The sequence below is a fragment of the Osmia lignaria genome, unplaced genomic scaffold, assembly GCF_051020975.1.
Source record: "Osmia lignaria lignaria isolate PbOS001 unplaced genomic scaffold, iyOsmLign1 scaffold0002, whole genome shotgun sequence".
In the NCBI taxonomy this organism is placed as follows: domain Eukaryota; kingdom Metazoa; phylum Arthropoda; class Insecta; order Hymenoptera; family Megachilidae; genus Osmia; species Osmia lignaria.
In genome coordinates, this window is record NW_027478159.1 from 11,885,286 (window position 1) to 11,898,984 (window position 13,699).

Here is a 13,699-nt window from a genome sequence, read left to right on the forward strand (position 1 = left end):
GTAGTTTTCGAGATATATCGAGATATTTAAAAGTTCCGAAGCCGCACCAACATAATAGAGATACAGAAACACCGTGGCCCCTTTCTTTGAGATAACTCTGCACTATTGCGAGCTGCAAATGCCACTTGCAGCTTAGCTGTGCAGAGGAAGAACAACAAGAAGACGAAATATCTCGAAATATGTCCGTCAGGCCAGTTCCTTTGAGCTGAATCTGCAAATATCTCGGAAACGAAGCGAGCTATGGCAAAATGTTAAGAGACCTTTTTTGTAGAGAATTAAGTTTCCTACTTTTCATGTTCTATGATATTTTTTGATCAGATGCGTAGCTCTCGAGATATATCAAGATATTTAAAAGTTCCGAAGCCGCACCAACATAATAGAGATACAGAAACACCGTGGCCCCTTTCTTTGAGATAACTCTGCACTATTGCGAGCTGCAAATGCCACTTCCAGCTTAGCTGTGCAGAGGAAGAACAACAAGAAGAAGAAATATCTCGAAATATGTCCGTCAGGCCAGTTCCTTTGAGCTGAATCTGCAAATATCTCGGAAACGAAGCGAGCTATGGCAAAATGTTAAGAGACGTTTTTTGTAGAGAATTATGTTTCCTACAATTTATGTTCTATGATATTTTTTGATCAGAAGCGTAGTTTTCGAGATATATCGAGATATTTAAAAGTTCCGAAGACGCACCAACATAATAGAGATACAGAAACACCGTGGCCCCTTTCTTTGAGATAACTGTGCACTAGTGCGAGCCGCAAATGCAACTTCCAGCTTAGCTGTGCAGAAGAAGAACAACAAGAAGAAGAAATATCTCGAAATATGTCCGTCAGGCCCCTTCCCTTGAGATAAATCTGCAAATATCTCGGAAACGAAGAGAGCTATGGCAAAATGTTAAGAGACCTTTTTTGTAGAGAATTAAGTTTCCTACTTTTCATGTTCTATGGTATTTTTTGATCAGATGCGTAGTTCTCGAGATATATCAAGATATTTAAAAGTTCCGAAGCCGCACCAACATAATAGAGATACAGAAACACCGTGGCCCCTTTCTTTGAGATAACTCTGCACTAGTGAGAGCCGCAAATGCCACTTCCAGCTTAGCTGTGCAGAAGAAGAACAACAAGAAGAAGAAATATCTCGAAATATGTCCGTCAGGCCCCTTCCCTTGAGATAAATCTGCAAATATCTCGGAAACGAAGCGAGCTATGGCAAAATGTTGAGACCTTTTTTGTAGAGAATAATGTTTCCTACAATTTATGTTCTATGATATTTTTTGATCAGAAGCGTAGTTTTCGAGATATATCGAAATATTTAAAAGTTCCGAAGCCGCACCAACATAATAGAGATACAGAAACACCGTGGCCCCTTTCTTTGAGATAACTCTGCACTAGTGAGAGCCGCAAATGCCACTTCCAGCTTAGCTGTGCAGAAGAAGAACAACAAGAAGAAGAAATATCTCGAAATATGTCCGTCAGGCCCCTTCCCTTGAGATAAATCTGCAAATATCTCGGAAACGAAGCGAGCTATGGCAAAATGTTGAGACCTTTTTTGTAGAGAATAATGTTTCCTACAATTTATGTTCTATGATATTTTTTGATCAGAAGCGTAGTTTTCGAGATATATCGAGATATTTAAAAGTTCCGAAGCCGCACCAACATAATAGAGATACAGAAACACCGTGGCCCCTTTCTTTGAGATAACTCTGCACTATTGCGACCTGCAAATGCCACTTCCAGCTCAGCTGTGCAGAAGAAGAACAACAAGAAGAAGAAATATCTCGAAATATGTCCGTCAGGCCCCTTCCCTTGAGATAAATCTGCAAATATCTCGGAAACGAAGCGAGCTATGGCAAAATGTTAAGAGACCTTTTTTGTAGAGAATTAAGTTTCCTACTTTTTGTGTTCTATGATATTTTTTGATCAGATGCGTAGTTCTCGAGATATATCAAGATATTTAAAAGTTCCGAAGCCGCACCAACATAATAGAGATACAGAAACACCGTGGCCCCTTCCTTTGAGATAACTCTGCACTAGTGCGAGCCGCAAATGCCACTTCCAGCTTAGCTGTGCAGAAGAAGAACAACAAGAAGAAGAAATATCTCGAAATATGTCCGTCAGACCCCTTCCCTTGAGATGAATCTGCAAATATCTCGGAAACGAAGCGAGCTATGGCAAAATGTTAAGAGACCTTTTTTGTAGAGAATAATGTTTCCTACAATTTACGTTCTATGATATTTTTTGATCAGAAGCGTAGTTTTCGAGATATATCGAGATATTTAAAAGTTCCGAAGCCGCACCAACATAATAGAGATACAGAAACACCGTGGCCCCTTTCTTTGAGATAACTCTGCACTATTGCGACCTGCAAATGCCACTTCCAGCTCAGCTGTGCAGAAGAAGAACAACAAGAAGAAGAAATATCTCGAAATATGTCCGTCAGGCCCCTTCCCTTGAGATAAATCTGCAAATATCTCGGAAACGAAGCGAGCTATGGCAAAATGTTAAGAGACGTTTTTTGTAGAGAATTAAGTTTCCTACTTTTTATGTTCTATGATATTTTTTGATCAGATGCGTAGTTCTCGAGATATATCAAGATATTTAAAAGTTCCGAAGCCGCACCAACATAATAGAGATACAGAAACACCGTGGCCCCTTTCTTTGAGATAACTCTGCACTATTGCGAGCTGGAAATGCCACTTCCAGTTTAGCTGTGCAGAAGAAGAACAACAAGAAGAAGAAATATCTCGAAATATGTCCGTTAGGCCCCTTCCCTTGAGATAAATCTGCAAATATCTCGGAAACGAAGCGAGCTATGGCAAAATCTTAAGAGACCTTTTTTGTAGAGAATTAAGTTTCGTACTTTTTATGTTCTATGATATTTTTTGATCAGAAGCGTAGTTTTCGAGATATATCGAGATATTTAAAAGTTCCGAAGCCGCACCAACATAATAGAGGTACAGAAACACCGTGGCCTCTTTCTTTGAGATAACTCTGCACTATTGCGAGCTGCAAATGCCGCTTCGAGCTTAGCTGTGCAGAAGAAGAACAACAAGAAGAAGAAATATCTCGAAATATGTCCGTCAGACCCCTTCCCTTGAGATGAATCTGCAAATATCTCGGAAACGAAGCGAGCTATGGCAAAATGTTAAGAGACCTTTTTTGTAGAGAATAATGTTTCCTACAATTTACGTTCTATGATATTTTTTGATCAGAAGCGTAGTTTTCGAGATATATCGAGATATTTAAAAGTTCCGAAGCCGCACCAACATAATAGAGATACAGAAACACCGTGGCCCCTTTCTTTGAGATAACTCTGCACTATTGCGACCTGCAAATGCCACTTCCAGCTCAGCTGTGCAGAAGAAGAACAACAAGAAGAAGAAATATCTCGAAATATGTCCGTCAGGCCCCTTCCGTTGAGATAAATCTGCAAATATCTCGGAAACGAAGCGAGCTATGGCAAAATGTTAAGAGACGTTTTTTGTAGAGAATTAAGTTTCCTACTTTTTATGTTCTATGATATTTTTTGATCAGATGCGTAGTTCTCGAGATATATCAAGATATTTAAAAGTTCCGAAGCCGCACCAACATAATAGAGATACAGAAACACCGTGGCCCCTTTCTTTGAGATAACTCTGCACTATTGCGAGCTGGAAATGCCACTTCCAGTTTAGCTGTGCAGAAGAAGAACAACAAGAAGAAGAAATATCTCGAAATATGTCCGTTAGGCCCCTTCCCTTGAGATAAATCTGCAAATATCTCGGAAACGAAGCGAGCTATGGCAAAATCTTAAGAGACCTTTTTTGTAGAGAATTAAGTTTCGTACTTTTTATGTTCTATGATATTTTTTGATCAGAAGCGTAGTTTTCGAGATATATCGAGATATTTAAAAGTTCCGAAGCCGCACCAACATAATAGAGGTACAGAAACACCGTGGCCTCTTTCTTTGAGATAACTCTGCACTATTGCGAGCTGCAAATGCCGCTTCGAGCTTAGCTGTGCAGAAGAAGAACAACAAGAAGAAGAAATATCTCGAAATATGTCCGTCAGACCCCTTCCCTTGAGATGAATCTGCAAATATCTCGGAAACGAAGCGAGCTATGGCAAAATGTTAAGAGACCTTTTTTGTAGAGAATAATGTTTCCTACAATTTACGTTCTATGATATTTTTTGATCAGAAGCGTAGTTTTCGAGATATATCGAGATATTTAAAAGTTCCGAAGCCGCACCAACATAATAGAGATACAGAAACACCGTGGCCCCTTTCTTTGAGATAACTCTGCACTATTGCGACCTGCAAATGCCACTTCCAGCTCAGCTGTGCAGAAGAAGAACAACAAGAAGAAGAAATATCTCGAAATATGTCCGTCAGGCCCCTTCCCTTGAGATAAATCTGCAAATATCTCGGAAACGAAGCGAGCTATGGCAAAATGTTAAGAGACCTTTTTTGTAGAGAATTAAGTTTCCTACTTTTCATGTTCTATGATATTTTTTGATCAGATGCGTAGCTCTCGAGATATATCAAGATATTTAAAAGTTCCGAAGCCGCACCAACATAATAGAGATACAGAAACACCGTGGCCCCTTTCTTTGAGATAACTCTGCACTATTGCGAGCTGCAAATGCCACTTCCAGCTTAGCTGTGCAGAGGAAGAACAACAAGAAGAAGAAATATCTCGAAATATGTCCGTCAGGCCAGTTCCTTTGAGCTGAATCTGCAAATATCTCGGAAACGAAGCGAGCTATGGCAAAATGTTAAGAGACGTTTTTTGTAGAGAATTATGTTTCCTACAATTTATGTTCTATGATATTTTTTGATCAGAAGCGTAGTTTTCGAGATATATCGAGATATTTAAAAGTTCCGAAGACGCACCAACATAATAGAGATACAGAAACACCGTGGCCCCTTTCTTTGAGATAACTGTGCACTAGTGCGAGCCGCAAATGCAACTTCCAGCTTAGCTGTGCAGAAGAAGAACAACAAGAAGAAGAAATATCTCGAAATATGTCCGTCAGGCCCCTTCCCTTGAGATAAATCTGCAAATATCTCGGAAACGAAGAGAGCTATGGCAAAATGTTAAGAGACCTTTTTTGTAGAGAATTAAGTTTCCTACTTTTCATGTTCTATGGTATTTTTTGATCAGATGCGTAGTTCTCGAGATATATCAAGATATTTAAAAGTTCCGAAGCCGCACCAACATAATAGAGATACAGAAACACCGTGGCCCCTTTCTTTGAGATAACTCTGCACTATTGCGAGCTGTAAATGCCATTTCCAGCTTAGCTGTGCAGAAGAAGAACAACAAGAAGAAGAAATATCTCGAAATATGTCGGTCAGGCCCCTTCCCTTGAGATATATCTGCAAATATCTCGGAAACGAAGCGAGCTATGGCAAAATGTTAAGAGACCTTTTTTGTAGAGAATTATGTTTCCTACAATTTATGTTCTATGATATTTTTTGATCAGAAGCGTAGTTTTCGAGATATATCGAGATATTTAAAAGTTCCGAAGCCGCACCAACATAATAGAGATACAGAAACACCGTGGCCCCTTTCTTTGAGATAACTCTGCACTAGTGAGAGCCGCAAATGCCACTTCCAGCTTAGCTGTGCAGAAGAAGAACAACAAGAAGAAGAAATATCTCGAAATATGTCCGTCAGGCCCCTTCCCTTGAGATAAATCTGCAAATATCTCGGAAACGAAGCGAGCTATGGCAAAATGTTGAGACCTTTTTTGTAGAGAATAATGTTTCCTACAATTTATGTTCTATGATATTTTTTGATCAGAAGCGTAGTTTTCGAGATATATCGAAATATTTAAAAGTTCCGAAGCCGCACCAACATAATAGAGATACAGAAACACCGTGGCCCCTTTCTTTGAGATAACTCTGCACTAGTGAGAGCCGCAAATGTCACTTCCAGCTTAGCTGTGCAGAAGAAGAACAACAAGAAGAAGAAATATCTCGAAATATGTCCGTCAGGCCCCTTCCCTTGAGATAAATCTGCAAATATCTCGGAAACGAAGCGAGCTATGGCAAAATGTTGAGACCTTTTTTGTAGAGAATAATGTTTCCTACAATTTATGTTCTATGATATTTTTTGATCAGAAGCGTAGTTTTCGAGATATATCGAGATATTTAAAAGTTCCGAAGCCGCACCAACATAATAGAGATACAGAAACACCGTGGCCCCTTTCTTTGAGATAACTCTGCACTATTGCGACCTGCAAATGCCACTTCCAGCTCAGCTGTGCAGAAGAAGAACAACAAGAAGAAGAAATATCTCGAAATATGTCCGTCAGGCCCCTTCCCTTGAGATAAATCTGCAAATATCTCGGAAACGAAGCGAGCTATGGCAAAATGTTAAGAGACCTTTTTTGTAGAGAATTAAGTTTCCTACTTTTTGTGTTCTATGATATTTTTTGATCAGATGCGTAGTTCTCGAGATATATCAAGATATTTAAAAGTTCCGAAGCCGCACCAACATAATAGAGATACAGAAACACCGTGGCCCCTTCCTTTGAGATAACTCTGCACTAGTGCGAGCCGCAAATGCCACTTCCAGCTTAGCTGTGCAGAAGAAGAACAACAAGAAGAAGAAATATCTCGAAATATGTCCGTCAGACCCCTTCCCTTGAGATGAATCTGCAAATATCTCGGAAACGAAGCGAGCTATGGCAAAATGTTAAGAGACCTTTTTTGTAGAGAATAATGTTTCCTACAATTTACGTTCTATGATATTTTTTGATCAGAAGCGTAGTTTTCGAGATATATCGAGATATTTAAAAGTTCCGAAGCCGCACCAACATAATAGAGATACAGAAACACCGTGGCCCCTTTCTTTGAGATAACTCTGCACTATTGCGACCTGCAAATGCCACTTCCAGCTCAGCTGTGCAGAAGAAGAACAACAAGAAGAAGAAATATCTCGAAATATGTCCGTCAGGCCCCTTCCCTTGAGATAAATCTGCAAATATCTCGGAAACGAAGCGAGCTATGGCAAAATGTTAAGAGACGTTTTTTGTAGAGCATTAAGTTTCCTACTTTTTATGTTCTATGATATTTTTTGATCAGATGCGTAGTTCTCGAGATATATCAAGATATTTAAAAGTTCCGAAGCCGCACCAACATAATAGAGATACAGAAACACCGTGGCCCCTTTCTTTGAGATAACTCTGCACTATTGCGAGCTGGAAATGCCACTTCCAGTTTAGCTGTGCAGAAGAAGAACAACAAGAAGAAGAAATATCTCGAAATATGTCCGTTAGGCCCCTTCCCTTGAGATAAATCTGCAAATATCTCGGAAACGAAGCGAGCTATGGCAAAATCTTAAGAGACCTTTTTTGTAGAGAATTAAGTTTCGTACTTTTTATGTTCTATGATATTTTTTGATCAGAAGCGTAGTTTTCGAGATATATCGAGATATTTAAAAGTTCCGAAGCCGCACCAACATAATAGAGGTACAGAAACACCGTGGCCTCTTTCTTTGAGATAACTCTGCACTATTGCGAGCTGCAAATGCCGCTTCGAGCTTAGCTGTGCAGAAGAAGAACAACAAGAAGAAGAAATATCTCGAAATATGTCCGTCAGACCCCTTCCCTTGAGATGAATCTGCAAATATCTCGGAAACGAAGCGAGCTATGGCAAAATGTTAAGAGACCTTTTTTGTAGAGAATAATGTTTCCTACAATTTACGTTCTATGATATTTTTTGATCAGAAGCGTAGTTTTCGAGATATATCGAGATATTTAAAAGTTCCGAAGCCGCACCAACATAATAGAGATACAGAAACACCGTGGCCCCTTTCTTTGAGATAACTCTGCACTATTGCGACCTGCAAATGCCACTTCCAGCTCAGCTGTGCAGAAGAAGAACAACAAGAAGAAGAAATATCTCGAAATATGTCCGTCAGGCCCCTTCCGTTGAGATAAATCTGCAAATATCTCGGAAACGAAGCGAGCTATGGCAAAATGTTAAGAGACGTTTTTTGTAGAGAATTAAGTTTCCTACTTTTTATGTTCTATGATATTTTTTGATCAGATGCGTAGTTCTCGAGATATATCAAGATATTTAAAAGTTCCGAAGCCGCACCAACATAATAGAGATACAGAAACACCGTGGCCCCTTTCTTTGAGATAACTCTGCACTATTGCGAGCTGGAAATGCCACTTCCAGTTTAGCTGTGCAGAAGAAGAACAACAAGAAGAAGAAATATCTCGAAATATGTCCGTTAGGCCCCTTCCCTTGAGATAAATCTGCAAATATCTCGGAAACGAAGCGAGCTATGGCAAAATCTTAAGAGACCTTTTTTGTAGAGAATTAAGTTTCGTACTTTTTATGTTCTATGATATTTTTTGATCAGAAGCGTAGTTTTCGAGATATATCGAGATATTTAAAAGTTCCGAAGCCGCACCAACATAATAGAGGTACAGAAACACCGTGGCCTCTTTCTTTGAGATAACTCTGCACTATTGCGAGCTGCAAATGCCGCTTCGAGCTTAGCTGTGCAGAAGAAGAACAACAAGAAGAAGAAATATCTCGAAATATGTCCGTCAGACCCCTTCCCTTGAGATGAATCTGCAAATATCTCGGAAACGAAGCGAGCTATGGCAAAATGTTAAGAGACCTTTTTTGTAGAGAATAATGTTTCCTACAATTTGCGTTCTATGATATTTTTTGATCAGAAGCGTAGTTTTCGAGATATATCGAGATATTTAAAAGTTCCGAAGCCGCACCAACATAATAGAGATACAGAAACACCGTGGCCCCTTTCTTTGAGATAACTCTGCACTATTGCGAGCTGGAAATGCCACTTCCAGCTCAGCTGTGCAGAAGAAGAACAACAAGAAGAAGAAATATCTCGAAATATGTCCGTCAGGCCCCTTCCCTTGAGATAAATCTGCAAATATCTCGGAAACGAAGCGAGCTATGGCAAAATGTTAAGAGACCTTTTTTGTAGAGAATTAAGTTTCCTACTTTTTGTGTTGTATGATATTTTTTGATCAGATGCGTAGTTCTCGAGATATATCAAGATATTTAAAAGTTCCGAAGCCGCACCAACATAATAGAGATACAGAAACACCGTGGCCCCTTTCTTTGAGATAACTCTGCACTAGTGCGAGCCGCAAATGCCACTTCCAGCTTAGCTGTGCAGAAGAAGAACAACAAGAAGAAGAAATATCTCGAAATATGTCCGTCAGGCCCCTTCCCTTGAGATATATATGCAAATATCTCGGAAACGAAGCGAGCTATGGCAAAATGTTAAGAGACCTTTTTTGTAGAGAATTAAGTTTCCTACTTTTTATGTTCTATGACATTTTTTGATCAGATGCGTAGTTCTCGAGATATATCAAGATATTTAAAAGTTCCGAAGCCGCACCAACATAATAGAGATACAGAAACACCGTGGCCCCTTTCTTTAAGATAACTCTGCACTATTGCGAGCTGCAAATGCCACTTGCAGCTTAGCTGTGCAGAGGAAGAACAACAAGAAGACGAAATATCTCGAAATATGTCCGTCAGGCCAGTTCCTTTGAGCAGAATCTGCAAATATCTCGGAAACGAAGCGAGCTATGGCAAAATGTTAAGAGACCTTTTTTGTAGAGAATTAAGTTTCCTACTTTTCATGTTCTATGATATTTTTTGATCAGATGCGTAGCTCTCGAGATATATCAAGATATTTAAAAGTTCCGAAGCCGCACCAACATAATAGAGATACAGAAACACCGTGGCCCCTTTCTTTGAGATAACTCTGCACTATTGCGAGCTGCAAATGCCACTTCCAGCTTAGCTGTGCAGAGGAAGAACAACAAGAAGAAGAAATATCTCGAAATATGTCCGTCAGGCCAGTTCCTTTGAGCTGAATCTGCAAATATCTCGGAAACGAAGCGAGCTATGGCAAAATGTTAAGAGACGTTTTTTGTAGAGAATTATGTTTCCTACAATTTATGTTCTATGATATTTTTTGATCAGAAGCGTAGTTTTCGAGATATATCGAGATATTTAAAAGTTCCGAAGACGCACCAACATAATAGAGATACAGAAACACCGTGGCCCCTTTCTTTGAGATAACTGTGCACTAGTGCGAGCCGCAAATGCAACTTCCAGCTTAGCTGTGCAGAAGAAGAACAACAAGAAGAAGAAATATCTCGAAATATGTCCGTCAGGCCCCTTCCCTTGAGATAAATCTGCAAATATCTCGGAAACGAAGAGAGCTATGGCAAAATGTTAAGAGACCTTTTTTGTAGAGAATTAAGTTTCCTACTTTTCATGTTCTATGGTATTTTTTGATCAGATGCGTAGTTCTCGAGATATATCAAGATATTTAAAAGTTCCGAAGCCGCACCAACATAATAGAGATACAGAAACACCGTGGCCCCTTTCTTTGAGATAACACTGCACTATTGCGAGCTGTAAATGCCATTTCCAGCTTAGCTGTGCAGAAGAAGAACAACAAGAAGAAGAAATATCTCGAAATATGTCCGTCAGGCCCCTTCCCTTGAGATATATCTGCAAATATCTCGGAAACGAAGCGAGCTATGGCAAAATGTTAAGAGACCTTTTTTGTAGAGAATTATGTTTCCTACAATTTATGTTCTATGATATTTTTTGATCAGAAGCGTAGTTTTCGAGATATATCGAGATATTTAAAAGTTCCGAAGCCGCACCAACATAATAGAGATACAGAAACACCGTGGCCCCTTTCTTTGAGATAACTCTGCACTAGTGAGAGCCGCAAATGCCACTTCCAGCTTAGCTGTGCAGAAGAAGAACAACAAGAAGAAGAAATATCTCGAAATATGTCCGTCAGGCCCCTTCCCTTGAGATAAATCTGCAAATATCTCGGAAACGAAGCGAGCTATGGCAAAATGTTGAGACCTTTTTTGTAGAGAATTAAGTTTCCTACTTTTTGTGTTCTATGATATTTTTTGATCAGATGCGTAGTTCTCGAGATATATCAAGATATTTAAAAGTTCCGAAGCCGCACCAACATAATAGAGATACAGAAACACCGTGGCCCCTTTCTTTGAGATAACTCTGCACTAGTGAGAGCCGCAAATGCCACTTCCAGCTTAGCTGTGCAGAAGAAGAACAACAAGAAGAAGAAATATCTCGAAATATGTCCGTCAGACCCCTTCCCTTGAGATGAATCTGCAAATATCTCGGAAACGAAGCGAGCTATGGCAAAATGTTAAGAGACGTTTTTTGTAGGGAATTATGTTTCCTACAATTTATGTTCTATGATATTTTTTGATCAGAAGCGTAGTTTTCGAGATATATCGAGATACTTAAAAGTTCCGAAGCCGCACCAACATATTAGAGATACAGAAACACCGTGGCCCCTTTCTTTGTGATAACTGTGCACTAGTGCGAGCCGCAAATGCCACTTCCAGCTTAGCTGTGCAGAAGAAGAACAACAAGAAGAAGAAACTTCTCGAAATATGTCCGTTAGGCCCCTTCCCTTGAGATAAATCTGCAAATATCTCGGAAACGAAGCGAGCTATGGCAAAATGTTAAGAGACCTTTTTTGTAGAGAATTAAGTTTCCTACTTTTTATGTTCTATGATATTTTTTGATCAGATGCGTAGTTCTCGAGATATATCAAGATATTTAAAAGTTCCGAAGCCGCACCAACATAATAGAGATACAGAAACACCGTGGCCCCTTTCTTTGAGATAACTCTGCACTATTGCGAGCTGTAAATGCCACTTCCAGCTTAGCTGTGCAGAAGAAGAACAACAAGAAGAAGAAATATCTCGAAATATGTCCGTCAGGCCCCTGCCCTTGAGATATATCTGCAAATATCTCGGAAACGAAGCGAGCTATGGCAAAATGTTGAGAGACCTTTTTTGTAGAGAATTATGTTTCCTACAATTTATGTTCTATGATATTTTTTGATCAGAAGCGTAGTTTTCGAGATATATCGAGATATTTAAAAGTTCCGAAGCCGCACCAACATAATAGAGATACAGAAACACCGTGGCCCCTTTCTTTGAGATAACTCTGCAATAGTGCGAGCCGCAAATGCCACTTCCAGCTTAGCTGTGCAGAAGAAGAACAACAAGAAGAAGAAATATCTCGAAATATGTCCGTCAGGCCCCTTCCCTTGAGATAAATCTGCAAATATCTCGGAAACGAAGCGAGCTATGGCAAAATGTTAAGAGACCTTTTTTGTAGAGAATTAAGTTTCCTACTTTTTATGTTCTATGATCTTTTTTGATCAGAAGCGTAGTTTTCGAGATATATCGAGATATTTAAAAGTTCCGAAGCCGCACCAACATAATAGAGATACAGAAACACCGTGGCCCCTTTCTTTGAGATAACTCTGCACTAGTGCGAGCCGCAAATGCCACTTCCAGCTTAGCTGTGCAGAAGAAGAACAACAAGAAGAAGAAATATCTCGAAATATGTCCGTCAGGCCCCTTCCCTTGAGATAAATCTGCAAATATCTCGGAAACGAAGCGAGGTATGGCAAAATGTTAAGAGACCTTTTTTGTAGAGAATTAAGTTTCCTACTTTTTATGTTCTATGATATTTTTTGATCAGATGCGTAGTTCTCGAGATATATCAAGATATTTAAAAGTTCCGAAGCCGCACCAACATAATAGAGATACAGAAACACCGTGGCCCCTTTCTTTGAGATAACTCTGCAATAGTGCGAGCCGCAAATGCCACTTCCAGCTTAGCTGTGCAGAAGAAGAACAACAAGAAGAAGAAATATCTCGAAATATGTCCGTTAGGCCCCTTCCCTTGAGATAAATCTGCAAATATCTCGGAAACGAAGCGGAGTATGGCAAAATGTTAAGAGACCTTTTTTGTAGAGAATTAAGTTTCCTACTTTTTATGTTCTATGATATTTTTTGATCAGATGCGCAGTTCTCGAGATATATCAAGATATTTAAAAGTTCCGAAGCCGCACCAACATAATAGAGATACAGAAACACCGTGGCCCCTTTCTTTGAGATAACTCTGCACTATTGCGAGCTGTAAATGCCACTTCCAGCTTAGCTGTGCAGAAGAAGAACAACAAGAAGAAGAAATATCTCGAAATATGTCCGTCAGGCCCCTGCCCTTGAGATATATCTGCAAATATCTCGGAAACGAAGCGAGCTATGGCAAAATGTTGAGAGACCTTTTTTGTAGAGAATTATGTTTCCTACAATTTATGTTCTATGATATTTTTTGATCAGAAGCGTAGTTTTCGAGATATATCGAGATATTTAAAAGTTCCGAAGCCGCACCAACATAATAGAGATACAGAAACACCGTGGCCCCTTTCTTTGAGATAACTCTGCAATAGTGCGAGCCGCAAATGCCACTTCCAGCTTAGCTGTGCAGAAGAAGAACAACAAGAAGAAGAAATATCTCGAAATATGTCCGTCAGGCCCCTTCCCTTGAGATAAATCTGCAAATATCTCGGAAACGAAGCGAGCTATGGCAAAATGTTAAGAGACCTTTTTTGTAGAGAATTAAGTTTCCTACTTTTTATGTTCTATGATATTTTTTGATCAGATGCGTAGTTCTCGAGATATATCAAGATATTTAAAAGTTCCGAAGCCGCACCAACATAATAGAGATACAGAAACACCGTGGCCCCTTTCTTTGAGATAACTCTGCACTAGTGCGAGACGCAAATGCCACTTCCAGCTTAGCTGTGCAGAAGAAGAACAACAAGAAGAAGAAATATCTCGAAATATGTCC